Raw genomic sequence first — 25,036 nt, 5'->3', positions numbered from 1 at the left:
GACAAAGTGGAGAAGGATTCAGGATGAAAATGGTAAATTTTGGCTTGTTCCATAAGTGAGGTTTTTATATTGAATACTGCAGTGAATTCTTGCTTTCATTCTCACATAAGTTAATCATCTTCACAATTATCTTTGACAAGATATTTTCTCAATTTGTTGAGATTGGAGGGAAAGTTTTGCCTGTGTTTTTTTTTGAAAAAGGACCAATTTTTAATTAAAAAAAAAATTTGCCATGTATTTCATCAGAAATTTTGAAGGGATAGTGCTGTGCCGATCAGTTGTTTTGAACTCTTCTGTGATTTTCTTTTGAAGTGGGAGAACTGGCCATGGTTGTAACCATGTTATTGCTCTGAACAGGAAGGCTTTTGCACTGTATGCATCTCCTCTTGATGTTATGCTGAACATTGACATCATCTGTGGGACATTCAAGCCTTGCCTCAACATCTTTGGGTGGTTGACCACATATAAGGATGCTCAAGGCCAGGGAAAATGGATTTGAGTGGGAGTATTTAGTAACAAATGAATGCAGTGCACTGGAGATTTTCCACGCACATTTGAAATATGTTCTCTTTGTCTATCCTGTTAAATATCTTTGTAATTTTTAATTCCTTCATAAGGCCATCCCTTTGTCTTTTTTCTGGTGAAGTGACTTAGAGCATGTTTAGTCCTCATTGATATTTGTACCACCTCCGTTTTGGTATTAATCTTCTAATTTTATTTCATGCTCTCCCTGGTTTTTCTGAAATCCTCTGGTGATCTGTAGACTAGAACTATGCGTAGCAATCCTAAATGTAGACCAAGCAAGGTTATTTGCGAGTTTAGCACAACTTTTTAGAATAACATATTATGAGGCAACTGCCTTGGCCAAAGTACCTTCACGAATTTGTGACAGCATCATTGCAACAATATTGTACTGAAGGTTGAGGCTACAGGAACTAAACTCTAGTTAACTGTCAAATCTGATATATAAGTGGTCTTTATGCAAAATACCTTCTAACTATAGAGAGCAGGGGCAAACTGCAGGGGTTTTACCAAAATAACAGCCACAAACCTGGAGGAGTAATTTGCATACAATTTCAAATCTGAATTTCTGGCTAGTGTCTAAAGTTGCATTGAGACCTGTGATATTAGGACAGGTTTTAGATTGCATTTCCCCAGATAGATCAGCAAAAAGTACTGCACCTGTTGAGTTAACAGTTTTAAACATTGTTTGTTGTTATAGTTGCAACTTCCTAACTTAAAGAGAAGTTGAATTTATAGTCAGTAGACATATCATAGAGATGTACAGCATGGAAACAGACCCTTCAGTCGAACTCGTCCAAGCTGACCAGATATCCGAACCTAATCTAGTCCCATTTGTCAGCACTTGGCCCATATCCCTCTAAACCCTTCCTACTTCATATATGTATTTTGTTTACTTAGATATCTGATTAGTTTATAGTGGAAACTCCCAGCATTAGGAAATGATCAGTGACATATTAGATAGCAAGATTATTGAAACGAATGTCCATTCACTCACTTTGCTACTCTGCTTTTAATTTCCTATGTTCGGTCAAACCACTCAAGCTAACAATTACCTGTGGTGTCCAGTGCTTCAATTTCTTCCTCCTTTCATTGATCCTCTTCCCTCAAGATGTTGACTCCTGCTATGCTGCTGTAGTGTTGTGCACTACTGGAACTCTTCTCTTATTGGTGGCCATTCTTTGTATATGAGTTGAGATTCAATATGGACAGCTTCGTCCTCTGTGCATCACAGTCAACTTGGGTCATACATCCGCCTGTTCACTCCCGAGCAACAATCACTAGATTACAAGCAGAATTTAAGAAAACAAAAATCTCCCTGGAATGAAGTGATGTCCTGTCTGCCTTTAATGCTTCTCCAGATAAGTAGTTGTGTTACTTTAGGTGGTATTGCTCACCTGGAGTGACCTAAGCAAGAGCTATAACACATGGCTGCGTATGCGCTTGCGCACAAAACCACACACACATATACACTCTTTCTCGCACTGTTGATCTTTTGGTCGACTTCCATCTTCTGTCACGTTCAATTAATTCAAAATTATGCTGATCTTATTCTGTCCTGTCCCACACCAAATACTGATCATTGTTACTGAACTTCGTGGACTCACTGTCCCTCAGCACCTCAACTGAAATTTCTTATTCTTCTCTATTGTGGTGACCTCCTTTACTCTAATGACCATTATAGAGCTTCAATATGGAGATCACACTTGAATGTCTGCTTAATCAGTCACTGAGAGCGTAATCATTTCTTTTCTTTTAAGGAATTGGGGAAAATGAACGTTCTATAGACATTGATAAATTGTGGTTCAATTACCACCAGTCTCACCACCACCCCCCCCCCCCCCCCCCCCCCCCCCCCGACTCCACCCCTGGATTGGTCACATTTCGAAAGCATGTGTCCCATTTCAAGAAAGACAAATGCAAACAACAAAATTTACCCTTATTTTCAGTGTGTTGGTTGACTGAGGAGTATTTGAGGATTGAGGTTTCACATAGGGACTAAGGCCATTGTTTATTCAACAGCAATGATCTTGACTTGGCGAGCCTGCAACTAGTGCCCTGAAACAAAATATAGTGCAACCAGCAAGTCCTTCATCGGTCCCTCTAAATATAATGGCAGGATATTCAACTTAAATGTAGCATCCTCTCCTAAGAGCTTGCCCACCTTTTGTACCAGTAACCACTCAAAATTAGGTGAGTTATTTTTCTTTTGTATTCTGACACCTAAAGCAACTACTCTGTTCAGAACTTGCTTGTGGCAGGAGACTCCCAGGAGGACAGCAGAACAGACTGCTCATTTGGGAAGGCATCAAACAAATTAAGAGTCTGTTGGAAATGTGTAGAGACAAAGTTAGTACAAGGGAGGGAGTGCACAAATCCAAGCATCCCAGGTAGCCAATTCTGCAGCTACACGTGGCAGAGTCAGCTGATAAAGCCTTTGCCTTATCAGCCATTTGAAGAGAATTGCCTATGAAGAGGAAGGAACCTTTAACGTCTCCTTTCCTTATAGTGCTTTTGTGCTCTGATTCTTGTCTTCCAGATCTCTGTCATTGTTCCAACTTATAGTTTTGACCCATTATATTTCCTGCTATGAATTTATTTACCCTGCTAAAGCATTCTATTTCACCACATATATTCCCTTTTAAGATTCTCCTTTTAAGTCCATTTTACAGAAACTTTCAGTCACCCCTCCTTATTTTTTGGATCCTGAGCATATTAGGACTTTTTTTTTCCCTCGAAGGTGCTTTGTGAATACAGCTTTTTGTTTCAATTACTTTGCAGATCCCCAGAGTAGACCAAATCTTTTCCAAGTTCTAAATTTCTCATTTATGGGATGTTTTTTGAGCTGAAAATTAAACTTTGTTCCAGCTGACATTTGATTTGACTTATACATTTAATGCTAAGGTCCTGTGGAGTGTTGCTGAACAAAGAGACCTTGGAGTGCAGGTTCATAGTCCCTTGAAAGTGGAGTCGCAGGTAGATAGGGTAGTGAAGAAGGTATTTGGTAAGCTTGCCTTTATTGGTCAGTGCATGGAGTATAGGAGTTGGCATGTCATGTTGTGGTTTTACAGGATATTGGTTAGACCATTTTTGGAACATTGTATCAATTCTGGTCTCCCTGCTATAGGAAGGACGTTGTGAAATTTGAACGGGTTTAGAAAAGATTTACAAGGATGATGTCAGGATTGGAGAGGCTGAGCTATAGGGAGAGGCTGAATAGGCTGGATTTTTTTCTGTCTGGAGTGTAGGAGGCTGAAGGGTGACCTTATTATGGCTTATAACATCGTGAGGGGCATGGATAGGGTGAATAGCTAAGATCTTTTTCCTAGAGTAAGGGAGTCCAAAATTAAAGAGCATAGGTTTAAAGTGAGAGGGAAAGATTTAAAAGGGATCTAAGGGGCAACTTTTTCATGCAGAGGGCAGTGTTTGTTTGGAATGAGTGCCGGAAGAAGTCAGGGAGGCTGGTGTAATAACATTGAAAAGGCATCTGGATAGATATTTGAATAGGAAGGGTTCAGAGGGATATGGGCCAAATGCTGGCAATTGGGACTAAAGTTATCTCGGATATCTGGTTGGCTTGAACGAGTTGGAATGAAGGAAACTAATCACTGTTCCTGCCTTTTCACCCGAAGCTAAGCACCCTGCCTTAGGGTGAAAAGACAGAAACAGTGATTAGTTCCCTTCGTTCCAACTCGTCCAAACCGACCAGATATCCGAAATAACTTTAGTCCCACTTTGCCAGCATTTGGCCTATATCCCTGTAATGGCATAGTGGCTTCAGAGTTGGAAATAATTGTTTGCATTTGAACCACATCATTTCACTGGTTGTGAAAGAACCTGAAATCTCTTTGTAATTGAGAATTCCATTACGAATATTGTGAAAGGCTTTGTTTTGGTTCCTTTGTGCTGGAATGAGGCAACGTTCAGGATGCCTGGTTTGTTTTGAAGTGAACTGCTCACCTGTTTGTAGCCTTTGCCTTCCATCTGTACACTTCTCTCCCCCTCTCTCCTCTCCAACCTGAAACTCCATGGAAAAGTGAGTTTAACCTCCAAGGACCTCCAGACTCATTTATTTTGACAATCCTGCTTTGTTGAGGAAAGTATGCAGTAATATTTGTTAAAGAGACTTTCTGCTGGTGTTGGTAATAATTAAATTCATTCTATTTAAAAGCAACCACGTTGAGGTTGAATGAAAGTTGTTTTGTTTGTAAATGGATGAAGAATAAATTAATTGCATATAAGAATAGAAGTTGCAGGAGCAACTCAGCAGATCTGGCAGTATCAGTGGAGAGAGAAAAACAGCATTAATTATTCAAGTTCAATATGCCTCTTTGGCTTCTCTTCTGGCGAAATTAATTGCATTATTTGTTGGTATTAAAAGCTGCTGATTGTTCACAACCTGTTTCACACCCAATACTATTGGAATAATCTTTTAACATTTAGTGTTTTTATTTGCATTTGAACCTTATGTATTTTGGAAAATTGTTTATTTTTTGATGAATTTAAATGCTGTTGAGTGGTTTCACTGTCCAGGTATATGATCATTACTGGCAGTACACAGTACTATTACCATAAAACCACAGTTGGCTTTCAATTGGGTGAAAAGTACACATTTTGATATAATGAGTCAGTGAGAAAGCAGTCAGGCAGAAGCACTCACTGTCTGACTCAATTACTGAAATGAACGGAGTTAGAGTGATTGAATGGGCTGTGTGTATGCATTTAGTGTGCACAGGTCAGTGACTGGGAATTCACCAACCAACTCCCCAAAGCCTATCTGAAACTGACAAGGCACAAGTCATGAATGTGATAGGATACACTCTCTCTCCTTGCCTGGATGAATGTGGTTCTGAAACTTGAAGCTCAACACAATCCAGGACACAGCAATCTGCTTGATTGGCACCCTTTAAGCATTACTATTTGTATTACGCATGCACAGTGCAGTGTGTACCATTTATAAGATGCATTGCAGTAAGTCACCAAGTGCCCTTTTGACAGCATCTTGCAGGACCCTGACCTGTACCGTCAATAGAACAAAGGGAACAGATGCATGGAAACACCATCACTTGGAAGTCTCCCATCAAGTCATAGACCATCCTGGTTTGGAAGTATGTCATCAGCACTATCGTTAGTCCTTAATTCTGCAACTCTTATCTAATGTGGTGCTGTGAATAAAGCAATTCTACTTTGAAAGGGTGGTTCTCGATCACCTCCTCAAACAGAATTAAGGATAAAAGCTCAAATACATGAAAGCATTTTTTTTAAAACAAGCATGTATCTCTGATGTGGCACAGTATTCCCCACTGTACAGAGTATAGTTTTTTTTTCTCTGTGGAGAAAGTTTCTTCTGTTTTACTATGTTTCACTGGAAGGACTCATGGTTATTTGTGCATTTAACCATGAACAAGGTTCCCAGCATAGCTTCCTGCTCTCTGCTTTTTTTTAAAGCAAAGTTCTTCCAAGTCAATATTAGTGAACATGCTACAGTAAACTCCCTGGTATCCAGCACAAATGGAATGGAAGTGCCAGTTTTGCGAATCTGCCGGTTGCAACCAGGACTGCTCAAATACAGTCAGTGACATTTGATCAAAGGAAAGAGAGAGCGTGATGAGACTAAAAAAAAATCTGTTCCCAGAGTGAGGAAACGTATTTCCACCAAACAACGTTTGCATAAGAATTCCGAATAATGGGGTCTTTTAGTGTATTGGCCTCCACATTGAGGGTGGGAAGAATCCATAGGTGCTACTTAAATTCTGAATCCAGCAACATGCTGTGAGGTTCCTTGATAGGAAAAAGGCTGAAGTGACTTTTGTCTGATTTCCCTGGTGTTTTCTAAAAACGTTGAACAAATAATTGGCTTCATGTTCTAGATTACACAACTCCCTGCAACGAGTAGAGCATATTTATTCCAGTGTTGCTCCACTATTGGCCATTTTATTGGTTTGATAGGATTTTGGGGTAAGATGCATTTTTAGTGTGCATTCTTGTCAAAATACAAGTAAGCCAATATCAGTTTGCATTGTACTGGGGTTTTTCTTGTCCAGTTGCTCTCAATTCACAGGCACTTTAGAAACATGAGTCTGGATAAATAATTTCTTAATTGCTTGACAGCAAATTTGGTGATGTCGTGGACAGTAAAAAAGGTTATCTCAGAGTACAGCGGGACCTTGATCAGATGGGCTAATGGGCAAAGGAGTGGCAGATGGAATTTAATTTAAATCGGTTTAAGGTTGCATTTTGGTAAAGCAACTCTGGACAGGACTTAGACATTTAATGGTTGGATCTTGGGGAGTGTTGTCAAACAAAGGGACCGAGGGGTGCAGATGCATCGTTCCTTGAACATGGAGTCACCGATAGAGAAGGTAGTGAAGATGATGTTGGCTGCACATGCTTTGATTACTCAGTGCGTTGAGTATAGGAGTTGGGATGTGATGTTGTCTGTACAGGACATTGGTGATGCCACTTTTAGAATACTGCATCCACGTCTTGTCTTCCTGCTATAGCAAAGATGTTGTTAAACTTGAAAGAGTTCAGAAAAGATTTAGAAAGATGTTGCTGGGATTGAAGGGTTTGAGTTCTTGGGAGAGACTGAATAGGGTGGGCTTTTTGCCCTGGAGTGTCAGAGGCTGAGGGATGACCTTATAGTGGTTTATAAAATGGATGGGGTGAATAGGAGAAAGTGAGGACTACTGATGCTGGAGATCAGAGTTGAGAGTGTGGTGCTGGAAAAGCATAGCAGGTCAGGCAGCATCCGAGGAGCAGGAGAATTGATGTTTCACGCATAAGCCCTTCATCTGGAATAGAGTGAATAACCAAGGTCTTTCTTTCAGGGTGTGGAGTCCAAACCTAGAGGGCAAAGGTTTAAGGTGAGAGGTATAGGACTGAGAGCCAACTTTTGCATATAGGGAATTGTGAGAATATGGAATAAACTGCTAGAGGAAGTGATGGTAGTAGTTACAATGACAACATTTAAAAGGCATTTGGATGGGTACATGAACAGCAAAGGTTTAGAGGGGTATGGGTCAAGTGCTGGCAAATGGGACTAGATCAGTTTAGAAAGATATGTTTGGAATGGATGAATTGGATTGAAGCATCTGTTTTTGTGCTGTATAACTCTATGACTCTGCAAAAAACTTTCAATTTGAGGAAGCGGAAGTATGAAATAGGGTGGTCTGGGTAACAAGATAGCAGTGGTACCATATTGCAATAGTCAGTTCTATTGTATGTATGGAACAAATGGCTGCATAGTGTTTGATCAGAATGGGGCTTGTATAAATGTTGAGCATCACTTTACGATTCTGTTATCAGTTTTTATATGACAGTTTATTCTTTCTAAGTGGCAAAGAACTAGACAAGTGTGTACTTGGTTGGGGAAAAGCACTGTATTTCTAACCAAAGTTTGAAGCTTTGCATGTGCTCAGAGACTTCCTTTCTCTCAAACTATGAAGTTGGAAGAAAAAGCACACTTAATAAAATTTCTGGAGACCTAAAGCAATTTTTAAACAAGACTTGGTATCAATCTGAATATATAATCCATCTAAACAGAAATCTCTTCCCAAAAGATTGTCAAGTTAGGTTGGGATCTGTTTTGCGTTATCATTTTTACTGCTGTACAGAGAACTGCACTGCCCCAAGCCAAACGTCTTGTGTCATATAACATTATTAAAAGCTGGGTTGTCAGCTTCCACTGTTTCCTTTTAATTGGAATTGCTGCATTTGTTTAGTTTTGGTAACATGGAGGATTCTCCAATTGTTTCCAATAGCAGGTGGAAGATGGTGGTGTGGTGATAAAGCACGAGATTAGTAATCCAGAACCATCGGGCAATGCTCTGGGAATGTGTTCAAATCCCAGATTGTGAAATTTGAATTTGTTGAAAATTTGAGGATGAAATAACAGTCTAATGAAGACTATTAATCATTGTCAATTGTTCTAAAAATTAATGCACTTTAGGGAATGAAATCTGCTTTCCTTGCCTTGCCTGACCTACATGTGACTGCCGACCCACAGCACTGTGATTGGCTCTTACCGTCTGGCAATTAGGAATAGCCAGTCCATGCTGACCTAGCCAGAATTACACATATCCCTTGAATTAATTTAAAATAAATACCCACACCTTATCTCAAAAATACAAATTGAATTTAGAGAACATCGGTAATGTACAGAAAATCATCTAAAATCTCTGGAGATATAATCTAATAAAAATTAACACCAAACCAAAGAAAGGGATATTGAAAGCTATTCCAAAAATCTTTGATCATGAAGGTGGGTTTTATACAAAGTATTGTGGCAATGAAACAAATGGTTTATGAACTGGTATTAATAAACTCGAACTACCATATCAACCTATTAGCATTTTCATCTCTTCTCTAATTGGGCCTTCTTAAAAGGAGGAGGTGGAGAGGTGGTTTTGGAAAGATGGGAGGTGTTTTGGGCTGAAGTGACCATGAGGATTGTGCAGTGCCTATTACATAGCTTTAGTGATCTCTGTCAATTTTCACATTCTTTACTGCTGTAGGCAGTGGCAGCAGATCTGTGAGCACATGGCACTCTCCCATAATCACTCATCATCCTATTGAGCCAGCTAACTAAATGCACCCCCTGCTTCCTTATTGCCCCTAATTAGAGGATGGTAATGATATTCTGTGCTAATTTCCAGTAATCTTTTCAGCTTCCAGTGATTTGGATGCCAGTGAGTACTGGGAACATGGAAAGAGGTACAAGATCTTCCTGCTGAAATGTATCTCTACGTCTGGATGGGAAAGGGAGTTGTGAGGGAGAAAGGCAATCGCATCAAACCTGAGAGTTGGCAGATCAGCCTCTAGGTCTTTTGTTGTAGCATGTGTTAAATATTCTCAGCCAGAAGCTTGTGATCTGAAGCAGAAACAAAAATGACAGCTGCTCCAACTGCTTATGCTCTGAATTGGACTGTGAATTAATGTAAATTTCGAACAACTTGTTAACTTGTTAGAAAAGAAATGAGGCCTTTTAGTGGATTTAGTGTGGAATCCATAGGCTTGTCTTTGAAACATTGGTAAAACAGGATTCTATTGTTAAAATCTGATCCTTGTGTGGCCAGGACATTAGTTATTTCATGGTTGACATTACTATTTTCACTGGAAGTTAGTGAGAATCAGTGTCTATTCAAGATTCAAATCATACATTTTCCCTAATGTCCTGGACATGTGCACACATTGGTTGAGGACAAACACGACCTATACCACAATAATGATTAATTTGTTGGGCGTAATGTGTTTGGGGACACACTAATTTCATCAAATTAAAACACCAGTTCTTCTTATGGCCTATATGTTGGACAAAAGTCCACATTTGTAAAATGTAATGAAACACTGAATTGGAAGCATATTCTTGAAAAGGAATTGTGAAGATTTTGCGAGAATAATGGTTTCTCTTCAGGAAGTGTTCATTTAAGGGGCTAGAAAAGGGACAGATTAGAAAACCTCGCAGCACACAAGCCCGGATCTCCCAGTGCTGAGAAAGTTGAAGACTGGACTTATTCTGACAAATGTGCATTGAGACCTCTCAGAAACCCCCACTGCATTAAGCATACTAATTGCATGAGATGCTTAAATACTTTGCCTTCATCTAGAGCCTGCTGCTAAAATCCCCAGCTCTGAGTTAGAGTCAGAAGGCTTTGACTGTTTTGCCTTAAACATTACTCAGTAAAAGTCAGAGGGATTAAAAACTTTCCTAATTCTTGGCTAACTTGAAACCTGACTGTATAATCACTTACATGAACTGTTCTATCACACACCTGACTGTCACTGTGTCACCTCACCCACTCACCTTAGACATTTACCTTTTCTCTGCAGTGTCTTTTGGATCTTTCATCCCAGGAATAAGACTGTTGCCAAAATAGATTGTGGCTTCTCTTCAGTGTTGATCCTGTGCTGCAATGGAAGACTCTCAGAATTTGCAAACTGCATATTTCTCAGTATACCTGAATTAAAAGTTTAGGTCAGAAACGTGGATTTTGGGGCAAGATAAAAAGAGCAGACTGGAAATTTAGCTTGCAGACAGAGGTAATTAGGCAAGAGAATCAAAGATTATTAGGACAAATGGGAATGTGGAATTCAAACACAAACAGACCAGCCATGATCTGATTGAATTGTGAAGCAGATTAAAGGGGATGAGTAGCCTGCTTCTCTCAACTTGTATTTTCAAATGTTTCTGTGTGATTGCCATTTCTCATAAAATTCAGCCCATATATATTCAAATGTAAATCATACTTGCAAAGTATGTGCCTGCAAATATTAATAATTAGAATGACTTGGAATTCAAATAAATGAATAGTTACTGAATTTTCAGTGCATCAAAACAAAATGGAATTTGAGCAATGTTGGAGAAAACTACTTTTGCTGGAGCACCTGATGTCATTTAAATATTCCGTTTGTGATTTGTCTGTTTGGGGCATGTGATTTTTGAATGCTTAGATCAATGACCAAATAAACTGCTAACATAAATGGCTACGTTTTTAATGCATTCTCCTCACTCTTACAAATTTTGAGAGTTTTTAACAGAGGAAAATTTAACTTTTGACCAAGGGTAAATTTTAATTTTTATTGCTGACATTTGATATTTTTTGCACACACCATGCTGAGCAACATTTTTGATTGGCAGCATTTCACCATTTGTAATATTTACAGTCATGCGGGTCATACAGTCATCCAGGTGTAATGTGTCTGACTGATTTTTGACGGTGTGCGCATCACCTTATACACAGTGGATGGAAGCGTTATTTTTTTTTCTCCAATGAATCAAACCTAAGGAGGAACTTTACATTTACTGTCTTTACTTAGAAATGTCTTTAAAATGCTTGGACTGGAAAACACATTTATCGATCCACATCTGTTTGAGTTTGCAGTTTTGATTAGATTAGATTAGATTACTTACAGTGTGGAAACAGGTCCTTCGGCCCAACAAGTCCACACCGACCTGCTGAAGCGCAAGCCACCCATTCCCCTACATTTACCTCTTTTACCTGCACATCTTTGTGACTGTGGGAGGAAACCCACGCAGACACGGGGAGAACGCAAACTCCACACAGTCAATTGCCTGAGTTGGGAATTGAAGCCGGGTCTGTGACGCCGTGAGGCAGTAGTGCTAACCACTGTGGCCACCGTGCCGCCCACTAACCTTGATTTTGCAATCAAGTTTGTTCCATTCTAAAACTTCTTCCATACTACCATTCTCTGCCCACTTAAGACAGCAAGTATTCGTCATGGGGCCTCTCAAACTTAATTTACCATTTAGTAGCATCCATGACTGGTCAATTTACACATTTTCCCCTATATTTCATACGTTGCTTCTCTGCATAGATGGACATTACCCTGTCCCTCCATTTAAACAGTTGGTCAAATGTAGCACTGAGGCGCTTGCTGACAAACAAAACGAGAGGGATGGGCACAAGTAAGGCAATTTTGAATAATCCTCTAAGAATACACAGTTGCATTTGCACACAGTTATTTGTAAGTATTTTGATGACTGTTACGGCAACAATAAAATTATAGATTGTTTAAATTACATGTAATTAATCTCAAGTGCTTTGAAATACATTCTAGAGATATGCAGACAATATGTACAGCTAGCAAACATCAATGCAATAATCTGAACATTATAATAAATGATTCTGAACAATATCAGCAATTAATGAAGGAAAAGAATTCTGATTTTTTTGGGCAAGTTCTGTTTTCTTATGAGCAAATTGTGGGATCTGGGAAGGATTGCTAATTTGTTCACTATCTGACCTGACTTGGGGCATCTTTCTTTATAGCGAGAATAGCATAATGCTAGATTGCCTATCATAGATGGATCCAATTAGAAGGCAATAAAGCATCTGAAGTAAAGTAACTTGGCTCCTCAAAATTTGAATAATGGCTGTTTTGACAGTTTCGCCAGGAAATTTGTGTTCTTACAGATTTTGACAGAGAAAGCTTTTTGAAAGAAGACTGTCAACTGCCCCACTTTTTGGTCAGTTCTCTTGTATTGGGCATAAGAGGAAATTTCAGCATAGTCAACCCAGCAAGGACGTCTCTTTACCTACCCAAATCCCAAGGTAAAATGTTTGCCATTGGGAGCATGTGATGAGCTCGCGGAGAAGGATAGACAGGCTAGAACTCTGTGCGAAGCTAAGGAAGTGATTGCTGGGCCCCTTGCTGAGATATTTGTATCACCCAAGGTCACAGGTGAGGTGCTGGAAGACTGGAGGTTGGCTAATGTGGTACCATTATTTAAGAAAGGTGGTAAGGGCAAGCCAGGGAACTATAGACCAGTGAGCCTGACGTCGGTGGTGGGCAAGTTGTTGGAATGAGTCCTGGGGACAGACTAACATGTATTTGGAAAGGCAAGGATTGATTAGGGATAGTCAGCATGACTTTGTGCATGGGAAATCATGTCTCAGAAACTTAATTGAGTTTTTTTTGAAGAAGTAACAAAGGATTGAGGACTGAGTGGTTGACGTGATCGTTATGGGCTTCAGTAAGGCATTTGACAAGGTTCTCTGTGGGAGACTGGTTAGCAAAGTTAGGTCTCATGGAATTTGGGGAGAACTAGCTGTTGGATACAGAACTGACTCAAAGGTAAAGACAGAGGGTGGTGGTGGAGGGTTGTTTTTCAGACTGGAGGCCTGCGACCAGTGGAGTGCCACAAGGATTGGTGCTTGGTCCACTATTTTCATCATTTATATAAATGATTTGAATATGAACATAGGGCGTATAGTTAGTAACTTTGCAGATGACATCAAAATTGGAGGTGTAATGGACAGTGAAGGAGGTTACTTCAGATTTCAATGGGATCTTGATCAGATGGGCCAATGGGCTGAGAAGTGGCAGATGGAGTTCAAATCAGATCAATGCGAAGTGCTGCATTTTGGAAAGCAAATCTTAGCAGGATTTAGACACTGAATGGTAAGTTCCTCAGCAGTGTTGCTGAACAAAGAGACCTTGGAGTGCAGGTTCTTGGTTCCTTCAAAGTGGAGTCGCAGGTAGGTGGGCTAATGAAGAAGGCGTTTGGTCAGAGCATTGAGTATAGGAGTTGAGAGGTTATGTTGCAGATGTACAGGACATTGGTTAGGCCACTTTTGGAATATTGCGTGCAATTCTGGTCTCCTTCCTATTGGAAAGATGCTGTGAAACCTGAAAGAGTTCTGAAAAGATTTACAAAGATGTTACCAGGGTTGGAGGATTTGAGCTATAGGGAGAGTTTGAATAGGCTGGGGCTGTTTTCCCTGGAGCGTTGGAGGCTGAGGAGTGACTTCATAGAGATTTATAACATCATTAAGGGGGGGATGGAACGGATAAATAGACAAAGTCTTTTCCCTGGGGTGGAGGCCCAAACTAGAGTGCATAGGTTTAGGGTTAGGGTGGAAAGATATAAAATAAACCTAAGGGGCAACTTTTTCACACAAAGGGTGGTGCATGTATAGAATGAGCTGCCAGAGGAAGTGGTAGAGTTTGGAACAATTGCAACATTTAAAAGCCACCTGATTGGGTATATGAATAGGAAGGTTGAGAGATATGGGCCAAGTGCTGGCAAATGGGACTAGATTAGGTTGGGATATCTGGTTGGCATGGACGAGTTGGACTGAAGGGTTCGTTTCCTTGCTGTACCTCTCTATGACTCTATGAATGACATTACTAAAAAGAACATCATACCAACCAGATTTTCTCTCAATGCAACATAATTCCAACTATGCCTGTGTAGAGTACTGAGTGAACCAGCAGTTTGGATGAGCAGGAAGAAAAAAAAATCTGGCAGTTCAAACAGGAAATCAAAATGACACCGTGGGTCATCTACAGCAGAACTGGATACTGCTACAATCTATAGCATCACAGTTCTAGTTCAGTGCAGAGTGTAGAAGTGCTTGCTAGAATAAGTAGCAAAAGAATGTACCCATTCCTTACTTATAATGGTGCTTTGCACACGCTGTAAGAAATGTGGCTGAAGTGTTTACTATTGTACCTGGTCAGAGTCGTTTTTTTCTCTCTGTCTCAAAGCCTGCTACCAGTGTTCAGCCAATTAGCATACCGCACTCAATGAGGGAGTGCCTGGGATGAAGCAAAGGATATGGGGCCTTATGCTGACATTCTGTGCAAGAGAACCAGTTGGTCCAGTATATCCATAGATGAATTTTGATCTGATAATAATGAAAATGTTTTGAGCACCATCCATTGAACCTGTGACAGGAGATTAACTTACTGGCTATGATTTGTCATTATTTTCTCAAAATTGAATAAAATGATGAAAAGTGTGATTTAGTTGTAACATCTAGTAACACTGCCTCACCGACTACTATGTGCTGTCATTGTGGCTTTGTTCAAATCACTCAGTTCCAGACTTTACTTGATCCAGATACGTACATGAACTTAATACTAAAGAAGTGAAAATAGTTAATCTTTTTCACTTAAGTGTTCAGGGTACCAAGGAGCCCACACAGTTTGACCTCTATGGGAATTAAAGAAGAAAACTCAATGGCTGGATCATTCTGTCAAAAGCAAATAGGTTGTGGTTGTGGTCATGGTCATGGTCTGTTCCTAGCGATCTTTAGGTTAGCATCTTTGGTCCAATCATCTTTAACGCATCCATGAATGACCTTTGTAATAAATTTTAGTCGACTGGAACTATTTGGTGATGATTCCAGTGACTACATTCACAGCTTCTCCTTTTTGTGAAGTTGTCTATGCCAGCATACAAAATCTTAAGATCCATCGATAGGTGACAGACCAGGCATTACCGTTACATTGATCCATCGTGTCAAATTGCTGAACCCGCAGAAAGGTTGAGAGTGTTGTTGGACTTAATCCTAGAGTCTTAAAATAAGTTGCAGTTGAAATAGTTAATGCATTAACTTTTACACTCAAATTCCGTATATGTTAGGAGGTTCTATTAGATTGGAAAATAGCAAATGTAACTCAATTATTCAAAAAGAGACAGAGTCAGAAAGTAAGAAACTATAGGCTAGTTAGCTTAACATCTGCCATGGGGAAGGTGTTGGAAGCTATTCTTGAAGGTATTACAGTAGAACACTGAGGAAAAGTCAAGGTGATCAGATGTAGTCAACATGACTTTATGAAAGGGAAATAAAGTTTAACCAATTTATTTGTGTTTTCTTTAGGGTATGGTGAGCTGTGGACAAAGCGGAAGTAGTGCATGCACTGTATTAAGGTTTCCAGAATGTATTTAATAAGGAGCCACATCAAAAGTTACTATGAACAATAAAACTCATGGTGCTGGGAGTAGCATCTTGGCCACATAACAGGAATTGTCAAAAGTATAGACAGGTCATTTTCTGATAGGCAAGATGTTAGGAATGTTCAGTCAGTGCTGGATCTCATCTATTTTACAGTTTGTGTAAATGACTTGGATGCAGGGATCTAAGGTATGGTTACTAAAGTTGCTGAGCATGCAAAAATAGAATAGGAAAGTGAATTGTGAAGAGGCTATGAGGAATATAAATAGATTGAATGAGAAAATATTTGACAGATGGAGTATAATATGGGAAAATATTAAATTGTCTATTTTGACAGTAGAACAAAGGAGCATATTATCTAAATGATGGGAGATAGTAAAGCTGTAAGATGCACAGGGATCCATGTGTCCTTGTGGATCAATTATGAACATTTAGTATGTAGGTATGGCAAGTTATTATTTGTAGTAAAGGAAATAGAATACAAAGTACTGTATATTTGGTCCCTTTATATAAGGCTGGTTATAAATGCAAAAGTTTACCAGACTAATACCTGGAATGGCGGGTTGGCTTATAAGGAAAGGTTGGACAGGCTAGGCTTGTATCCACTGTTAAAAAGAGTAAGGGGTGACTTAATTGAAACATGTCGAATAAGAGGTCTGACTTGGTGGAATGGATGTTCTCCTTTCTGGGAGAATCTAGAACTGGGGATCACTGTTTCTGTACAAGTGGTCATCTGTTTTAGACCGGTATGAGAATTTTTAAAAATCTATGCCAGTGACTTTGACATTCGCTTGCTCAAAAAAACGGTGTAATTGGAGTGATTTTTTTTTGAAGGCAGCAATAGATTTTTGATAAGCAAAAGATTGGGATTGCGTGAAAATATAAAGTAATCAGATTAGCTGTGATCTTTTCAAATGATAAAGTATACTCAAGGATTAAGCCTACTATTGCTCCTATGTAGTATGCATGTGAGTATCAATACTCTAGGAGTCAGAATTGTCCAGAAACTGATGTAGGCCAGCTATGCCGTCTCTGTTTCTCCAAGTCTGGAGACTGGATTTTCTATGAATGATTTCTTCAAGTCTGTCCACCAACAAAAAGTTACAGTCGGCCATATGACGTGATATTCCTCTCGCACCTGGATGACTACAGCTTCAAGTATACTTAAATAAATTGTCACTAACTAGGCCAAAGCTCTAACATGACCAGTGTACCAGCCACTGGACTCCATGTTCTGCTACCTCCTCATCTTTGCATGATTTTTTAATGAATTTGAATTTTGATTTTGAACTAGTGGCATACAGATTTTCTGTGTCATAAAGGGTTTAATGAAGTTTTATCTGCAGCCATTGTGGTTTAATTTGGAAAAGTTTGTGAATAACATCCAAACCTAAAGTTTTTCGATTCACATCCGATAGTTTGAGTGAATAACGTTCACAGAATAGTCCATCAGGTTTTCTGATGGAGGATTCTGACCTTGTTTCTTTTTAGGCCTGGAAGGGCTTATGCTCGAAACGTTGAATTCTCTATTCCTGAGATGCTGCCTGGCCTGCTGTGCTTTGACCAGCAACACATTTGCAGCTTTTTTTGCTACAGTTTGTTTTGGGCTGTTCTGCAGATTCATGGCTGAAGAAGGATATGTAAAGCTGCTTCCCTTGAGAAATGGAGAAGATAGTTTAGGTCTGTTTAAAATAAAGATTACCCAAGAGTAAGTAGCTTAGATTATATTCCATACAGTGTGGAAACAGGCCTTTCGGCCCAACAAGTCTACACTGACCCTCGGAAGAGTAACCCACCCAAACCCATTTCCCTCTAACTAATGCACCTAACACTATGGGCAATTTAGCATGGCCAATTCACCTGGCCTGCACATCTTTGGTCTGTGGGAGCAAACCAGAGCACACCCACGCAGACACTGGGAGAAAGTGCAAACTCCACACAGACAGTCGCCCGAGGCTGGAATCAAACCTGGGACCCTGGCGCTGTGAGGCAGCAGTGCTAGCCACTGTGCTGCCCCAGTTTAGTATGGCTCCAGATTAGAAATGGAGGGGTTATTTGAAGCTGAGAAAGTTTAAGCTAACGAGTATGAAGGCTGTAGGCAGAAGCTGTCAGAATCTCCAGAGACTTCAAATTTGAAGTCACATTAATTTAAGCCTATAGAGATAATAGAGAAGGAAATCCTCTCTCGTGTGAGCACTGCAAAAGTACTTTGAGGATCTGTAAAGAGTGCCTCGGATTAATAGGATTATATTTTTAGCCCATGTTTCACAATCTTTAAATTTGTATGATATATAAATAGTTGATTTATTTTCTTATATCTTCATTTCTTTGGTTTTATTGTTGAAACCAATTCTGCAATATTGCATGCTTTTGTTCCAGTGAGACTCTATCTTGGTAAAATCAAATAAAAACAAAGTATGATCCATCAAGTCAGATTTCAGTTTGGGGTCTGAATTATTCAGTAATAATATCAGCTGTGATGCTCACAACGGTGGCTGTAAGGTCTATGATCAGCAGCAATACAACAAAATTGCTTTGACAGTATCATCTGCAAGTTGCAAGTCCATCCTGACATGAACATGTGCTGTTCCTTCGTTGTCACTAGTTTAACATTCAAGAATTGGTCCACCTAACACTATTTTGGGAGCTGCAAAAGTTCAGATATTTCCCATTCACTGTCTCAAAGGAGTTAGGAATCAAGTACGTTCAGCATTATCCACACCCTGACATTTACTGTGAAGGCTTTGCACTTCTTTTGTAAGACATGGTTTGTTATCAATTGTTAGATTATAGTAGGAGTTCAACATAATGCAATGTAGGATTTGAACAGTTAAATGGTCCAAAGATCTTAATACGTGGATTCTTTATTCCATTAGCATCAGGTTGTTACAAATATGAAGGGAAGTTGATGTTAAACATGGGGGACACAGTGTAGATGTGGAATTGAATCTTTGGCTAACATCTGGTTGAGGAAATCCTTTGTCTGACCCTTCTACCTATTCCTGGTTCTTGATAAGGGGGATCCAGTTGGCTGATGTAGATGAACAACTTGACCAGCTCCAGGGATATGGAGTCCAGGTCCTCCCATTTGGGTTACTTGCACTCATAAAACCTCTGCTCTCACTGTGTGAGCCTCCTGCTGTCCTGTGAAACTTGTCAATACCTAAAAGATCTGCTGTGGACTTCTTTGAACATCAGTAAGTCTTCTCAGTATCTCCCAATGGATTTGCCCACAGTGATGTTTCATCACCAATGCTACCTGTTCACTGCATACAGATGTGAAAATCAGTATGATATTGCATATTAAATCAAGGAAGAGATTAAACTACTTCAGTTGACAAAGTCATTAAAACCTCATCTCAAATTTGTATCTAATTTTGAGATATAATAGCCTTTGCAAGCTGAGCGAAATGTTCTGTGCTTTGGTTTATTGTATGGATCTCATGGACTGAAAAACAAATTAAATGTTTGCTGTCATCCTGTCAAAATGAAAACAAGACATATTGTTTAAAATTAAACATGAAATAAACTTGGACAAATTTTAAATGATTATAATCCTGCATTTTAGCACCAATTTCATGGCATGGTTAGATTTCTCCATTATTTGAAGTAGTGACTAATTGAAGTAATGTAATTGATTCTAATTATCTGGGAAAAAAAATCCTGTTTGTATGAAGTAACAGTGCAGTATCTGAATTGTGTGTTGTCCCCCACATTTCACCATATCACAGATATGTTCCTATCTTGCCGAAATGAGCCAAAATAACCTCTTCGTATCTCTTTCATAGAATCCAGTGTTTTATTTCAGCACTATTAAAACTATCTACTTAAGCATCCCATAACATACATCTTGAGTGAGATGCATAAGCTGTGAAAAGTAGAATATTTGCTACCCTATTTGCATAATTCCCTCAGGTCCATGAACACAGAATTTTGAGGTTATAATGTAAATGAGGAATATTGATACTGTGATTTCTTGAAATGCTTTCAGCCCATCTTGCTCATTCTTCAAAAGAAATGTACAGCCCTGCTATTACAATAACAATAATAACTTGAATTTATCTAGCACTTCTAACAGAATTAAAATTCCAAGGCACTTCACAGAAGATTTGAAAATTAAATAGGACACTAAGCCGTGTGAGATATCAGATTGGATCTTTGCCAAAGAGATAGCTTTTTGGAAGTGTTTCAAAGGTGGAAAGTGAGCAAGAGAGTTGGGAAATGTAAGGTGAGATTTCCAGAATTTGGGGTTGAGGCAACTGAAAGTGTGGCCCTGAATTGTAGCGTAATTAAAATTGGAATATGTAGTTTTTCAGAATTAGAGTACAGATATCTCAGTTGTGAGGAAGGATCACTCGACCAGAAACGTTAACTCTGATTTCTGTCCCCAGATGTTGCCAGATCTTCTGAGCTTTTCCAGCAATTTCTGTTTGTGTTTCTGATTTACAGCATCTGCAGTTCTTTTGGTTTTAATCTCAGTGGATTGTGAGGCCAAAGTCAAAAAGGGATTTGAAAAAATATGGGTGGGGTGCGAAATTTCAAAATCAAAATATGTCTTAAATAAGAGTCGGTATATGGCACTGAGGACAGGGCTATTCGAGGAATGGGCAGCAAAGATTTGAATGACCACAAAGACACTGGATCCAACCAAGCACCAGTGAACTAAAGACTGATCATCGCTGTGTATGTAACATTGAGACATCATCAAGGAATTGGGGATTATTGAGCCAACCCGTCTACAGTTTTGTGGTTTTGGACTAGTTCCCTCTGACTACATTTTCCTCCTCATTCATAAAAATTGAGTTCTGTTTTTTTTTCCCACTTTTATGCTACTTCTTAATGTGTGGGGGTGTTTTTAAAATGGTAAAATTTAACAGACAGAAATTCTGTTCTTATTAAAGTTGAGTATTTCAATAAATAGATACTTTTTGATTGTTCCTGAAAATAAATCATGTAGTTTGCTTTTATCTCAGGTAGCAGTCAGAGGCAAATTGGGATTTTTGATAGTTTAATTAACTGTCAACATTAGTGGCAACTCAGGGAAAATTGAGATTCGGTTTCTGGAAATGTGTAGTGTTTACTGAATTATCACAATGTTGCTCAGCTTAAGTTTTGAGAAGTCCTTCTGTTGTTTTTTGGCTGTTTGTCAAATCAACTGTTTTACCATCTGGGAAGAAATTGAAGCTAAATGATATTGTAATTTATATAATTATTGTAACATTAACACTAGTTAAAATTGTGAAGCATGAGAGATTTTATATTATACCAATAAATGTATACATTTGTTGAATAATTGCATAAAATTGAAAATCAATATAAATTAGCTATTATTTTGATTGCATGAGAAGTTATTTGTTTCATAATCAAATATCCCAAATATTTTTTGTTTAGCTTTGCAGTTGGTATTGTAATTATATGTACAATGTGAAGAATATTTATGTTTCAAACTGACCTCCTTTCTGAATTAATAAGTTTATAAGAGGAGAAATTGAGATTCATATATTAACATGGCTAGGTGCACTTTGGAATGAAGAGCCCTTGGTGATGAGGTACAGTAGGTACCAGATATATTAACAAAGCAGGGGTGGACAAAGAGGTAACTGCACAAAATAGTATGGCAATAGATGATTATAAAAGAAGTCTGTCTACAAAGCTGGCTTTTAGTTCAGGAATATTATAAACAATGCATCAAAAATATGTTTATATAAACAGAATATGATGTGTCTTCAACATATATGCAAATCTCACCATAAAATAAAGGTGATCTCCAGGTAGGCAAAATTCTGTGCATAATTTGCAAAACCTGTTGTTTGACCTCCAGTCCCCTGCATCAGCTGATCTTGGCCAGGATTTTGGTGACAAAGGACCAGTAGCATTTATAAAATGACTTTCACTTGACTGCCCAAAGCACAGTTACTTTGGCAGGAAATAAAATGCAGCAACTAATTTGCCCAAAGCCAAGGCCCACGAAAGCAATGTAATCACAATCAGATTTATTTTTGAAACTAGATGTATTGAGCAGGACTTCTCAGCTCTTTTTCATATAGTGCCATGGTATCTTTACCTTCACCTGATAGCGCTGCATGGTTTCAAAGCCTCATGCAAAAGAGTCACTCCCTCTCCTGCACTTGGAGACTCAGTTTAATCTGTGTGCTCAAGTTCCTGGGGTGGGATCTTTAGCACTCAGCGTCCTACCTGCTGCGCGAATGGCTGTTTGCAATCCAGTCTTTGTGAGTATCAATTGAGGAGAGTAACAGTTTTGATTGTTCTGCCTTGGTGGATAAGAAGCCCATTAATATTGAGTGCATGTGATTAACAACAACTTGGGAAATGTACCAAGAGTGCTTCACATCTTTAGAACTTCTACTGAACAAGTTATTGCATTCTCAAACAGGTAGCAGAGAAAGATGATAGAAAAATAGTCTTTGGGATAAGGGATAGATTATCAAAGAGCAACCTGAGAAGAGAGTCCTGGGGCAATTGAAAGTTTATTTGGTTTCAGTTAACATGATGGAAGTGATTCCATTCACCCAATTGCAATTGTTTCTTAAAAAAAAGTAATTATATTAGAAGCTTTTTCGTTGTGATATTTATAATCATAAGTGCATGTGAAAGTAATAATTATCTCTTTTTTTTGTCAAGTTTACATGTCTGATTGCAATAAAAGTCTGTGCTATGGCAGTTGGACATTTTTTGTGGTTTCTAGCCCTTGCCTTTTACAGGCATTCCTAATAAATTTTCGTGTTTGGATTCCTGTTGGGCAGCTTCTGGCTATAAGCTGGTGCTTTGCTGCCGTAATTTATGTGGCTGTGGTTGTACTGTTTCATTTCTATTCAGTTGTGAATTGTGTGTGCAGTCAGGCAAATGGAATTAACTGGGAGTGTTCAGTTGCTATCATGTGAAATGCTTTGTTTATATGAGATATTTGGTTCTTTTAGAACTTGGAAGGTCAAAGTTGTCCAGAAATCTCAGCCGACAAGAGATTTGTTTGAATGAGTGGTTACATCCCATGTTTCAGCAATGAAGAAACTACACCCACCATGCTTATTTGCTCAGACAAGACCGGGAATAAAGACTGCTACAAAAGATGCCTAATAGCGATGACATCTGCAATGTGCCTTTCTCCTCCTGTTCCTTCACCCTCCCACGCCCACTCTACTTTGTGGAGATTTTCTGGAAATGCTGTAATTAAACTGGAACTCTGATCACTACCATTCTTAAATCAGAGTGTGTTTTGGATTCAGAAATTCAACCCATCAGTTTGTTTTAATTGCATAATTGCTGCTTCTCTCTTCTTTTGGATGTGAGGGAATGCTTCATGTCATCAGCATAAACTAAATGTATCTAGATAGTGAATGCACTGAAAGGGAGAGGGGATGAGCTATTAATCATCAAATAAAAACCATTGACGTTTGTATTTTCCAGTGAAAATGGCCTAGCCCCTCTAGAAAGCTTTGAAACTTTTCATACACTATTACTCTGTGCAAATGTTTACATCACTTGTCGGAGATATACTTGTTTTTAAAAAATCATCCCTATCTAATTTTAAGACGATAAGACATTCGAGCAGAAGTTAGGCCATTCAGCCCAATGTGTTTGCTCTGCCATTCGGTCATGGCTGCTAAGTTTCTCATCTCCATTCTCCACTTTTCTCCCTGTAACCCTTTGATCATCTTGACACTCAAGAACCCATCTATCTCAGTTTTAAATATACTCAATGACCTGGCCTCCACAGCCTTCTGTGACAATGAATTCCATAGATTCACCACTCTCTGGCTGAAGACATTTCTCCATATCTCTGTTCTTCCCTTTACTCTAAGGTTGTGCCTTCAGATCCTAGTCTCTCTTACCAACGGAAACATCTTCACAACATCTACTCTGTCCAGGCCATTAAGTATTCTCTATGTTTCAATTCGATCCTCCCTCATTCTACTAAACTCCATTGCCTATAAACCCAGAGTCCTCAAAAGTTCCTCATGTGTTGCTTGCTTCCATCCAAAAATATATCTGAAGGGTAAAATGAACCATCCAAACCTTTTTTTCTGTGTGTGTGTGTTTTTTTTCTGTGATTTCTACTGTTTTCCCACAGAACATATTAATAAATGATTGCATTGTTTTTGATGAATAAATATCAAATCTGTCTTCGAGACAAATTGCGTTCTGCCATGCTCATGCCCATATTTGCTGGAATCAGGATTATAAATTTCTTTTAAAGTAATTCCATTTATGATTTCCCGTTCTCTTTAACCAGAAGTTCAAGAACAAAATCCTGGAATTGAGTTTCAGTTAAGAAATCAGTATTCCCCATGAAGCCCTTTCTGGGGAACATTGGTGTACATATTGTGGAGTTAGCTGTAGCCATACAAAATGAATTAAAAACCAAAAGAACTGCAGAGGCTGGAATCAGAAACAAAAATGGAAATTGCTGGAAAAGCTTAGCAGGTCTGACAGCATCTGTGAAGAGAAATCCGAGTTCATGTTTCCAGTCAAGTGACCCTTCCTCAGAACTGATCGTAGCTAGGAAAATGTTGGTTTATATTATGGGGAGAGGGGTAAGGAGTAAACAAAACCAGGATGTAGAGCCCAAAGAAAGAGGAGAATAGTTGGATAAATAAAAGAATGGATTACAGTCAGTTCAGGAGAATGAATAGCTACTAATGAGGACAATTAGGGGCTAACAATGGGCTGGGTCATTATCAATGGCTAACAACAGACCTCTAAATTGTGGAAACAAAGCATAAATTGGGTGACTGCTTTGCAGAACACATACATTCTGTTTGCAAAAAGGGTCCTGAACTTCCAGTTGCCTGCCACTTCAACATGCCATTGTTCCCTGGCCAACATCTGCCTCAGGCTTGCTGAAGTAATCTGGCAAAGTTTAGTGTAAACTGGAAGAACAGCATCTCATTTTTAGATTAGATTAGATTAGTTACAGTGTGGAAACAGGCCTTCGGCCCAACAAGTCCACACTGACCCGCCGAAGCGCAATCCACCCATTCCCCTATGTTTACCTCTGTACCTAACGCTACGGGCAATTTAGCATGGCCAGTTCACCTAACCTGCATGTCTTTGGACTGTGGGAAGAAACCAGAGCAGCCGGAGGAAACCCAAGCAGACACGGGGAGAATGTGCAAACTCCACACAGTCAGTCGCCTGAGTCGGGAATTGAACCTGGGTCTCTGGCGCTGTGAGGCAGCAGTGCTAACCACTGTGCCACCGTGCCGCCACCATGCTTGGAAGCTCAATAGCCTTTGAACTCAGTATCATGTTCAACAACTTTAGAGCTTGAGGCACTTTCTCCCATGTCC

General features: G+C 39.2%; 1 protein-coding gene across 2 annotated transcripts in view; it reads left to right on the top strand.

Annotated features, from left to right (window-relative positions):
* LOC132824654 (uncharacterized protein KIAA1958) overlaps positions 1-25,036 on the top strand; it is a 102,249-nt gene that overhangs the window by 23,400 nt on the left and 53,813 nt on the right. The gene's annotated exons all lie outside the window — the stretch shown is intronic.

Source organism: Hemiscyllium ocellatum, chromosome 2 (assembly GCF_020745735.1).
Source record: "Hemiscyllium ocellatum isolate sHemOce1 chromosome 2, sHemOce1.pat.X.cur, whole genome shotgun sequence".
Taxonomy (NCBI): Eukaryota; Metazoa; Chordata; class Chondrichthyes; order Orectolobiformes; family Hemiscylliidae; genus Hemiscyllium; species Hemiscyllium ocellatum.
Note: the sequence above shows the minus strand (reverse complement) of the source record. Positions and strands in the feature narration are given on the sequence as shown.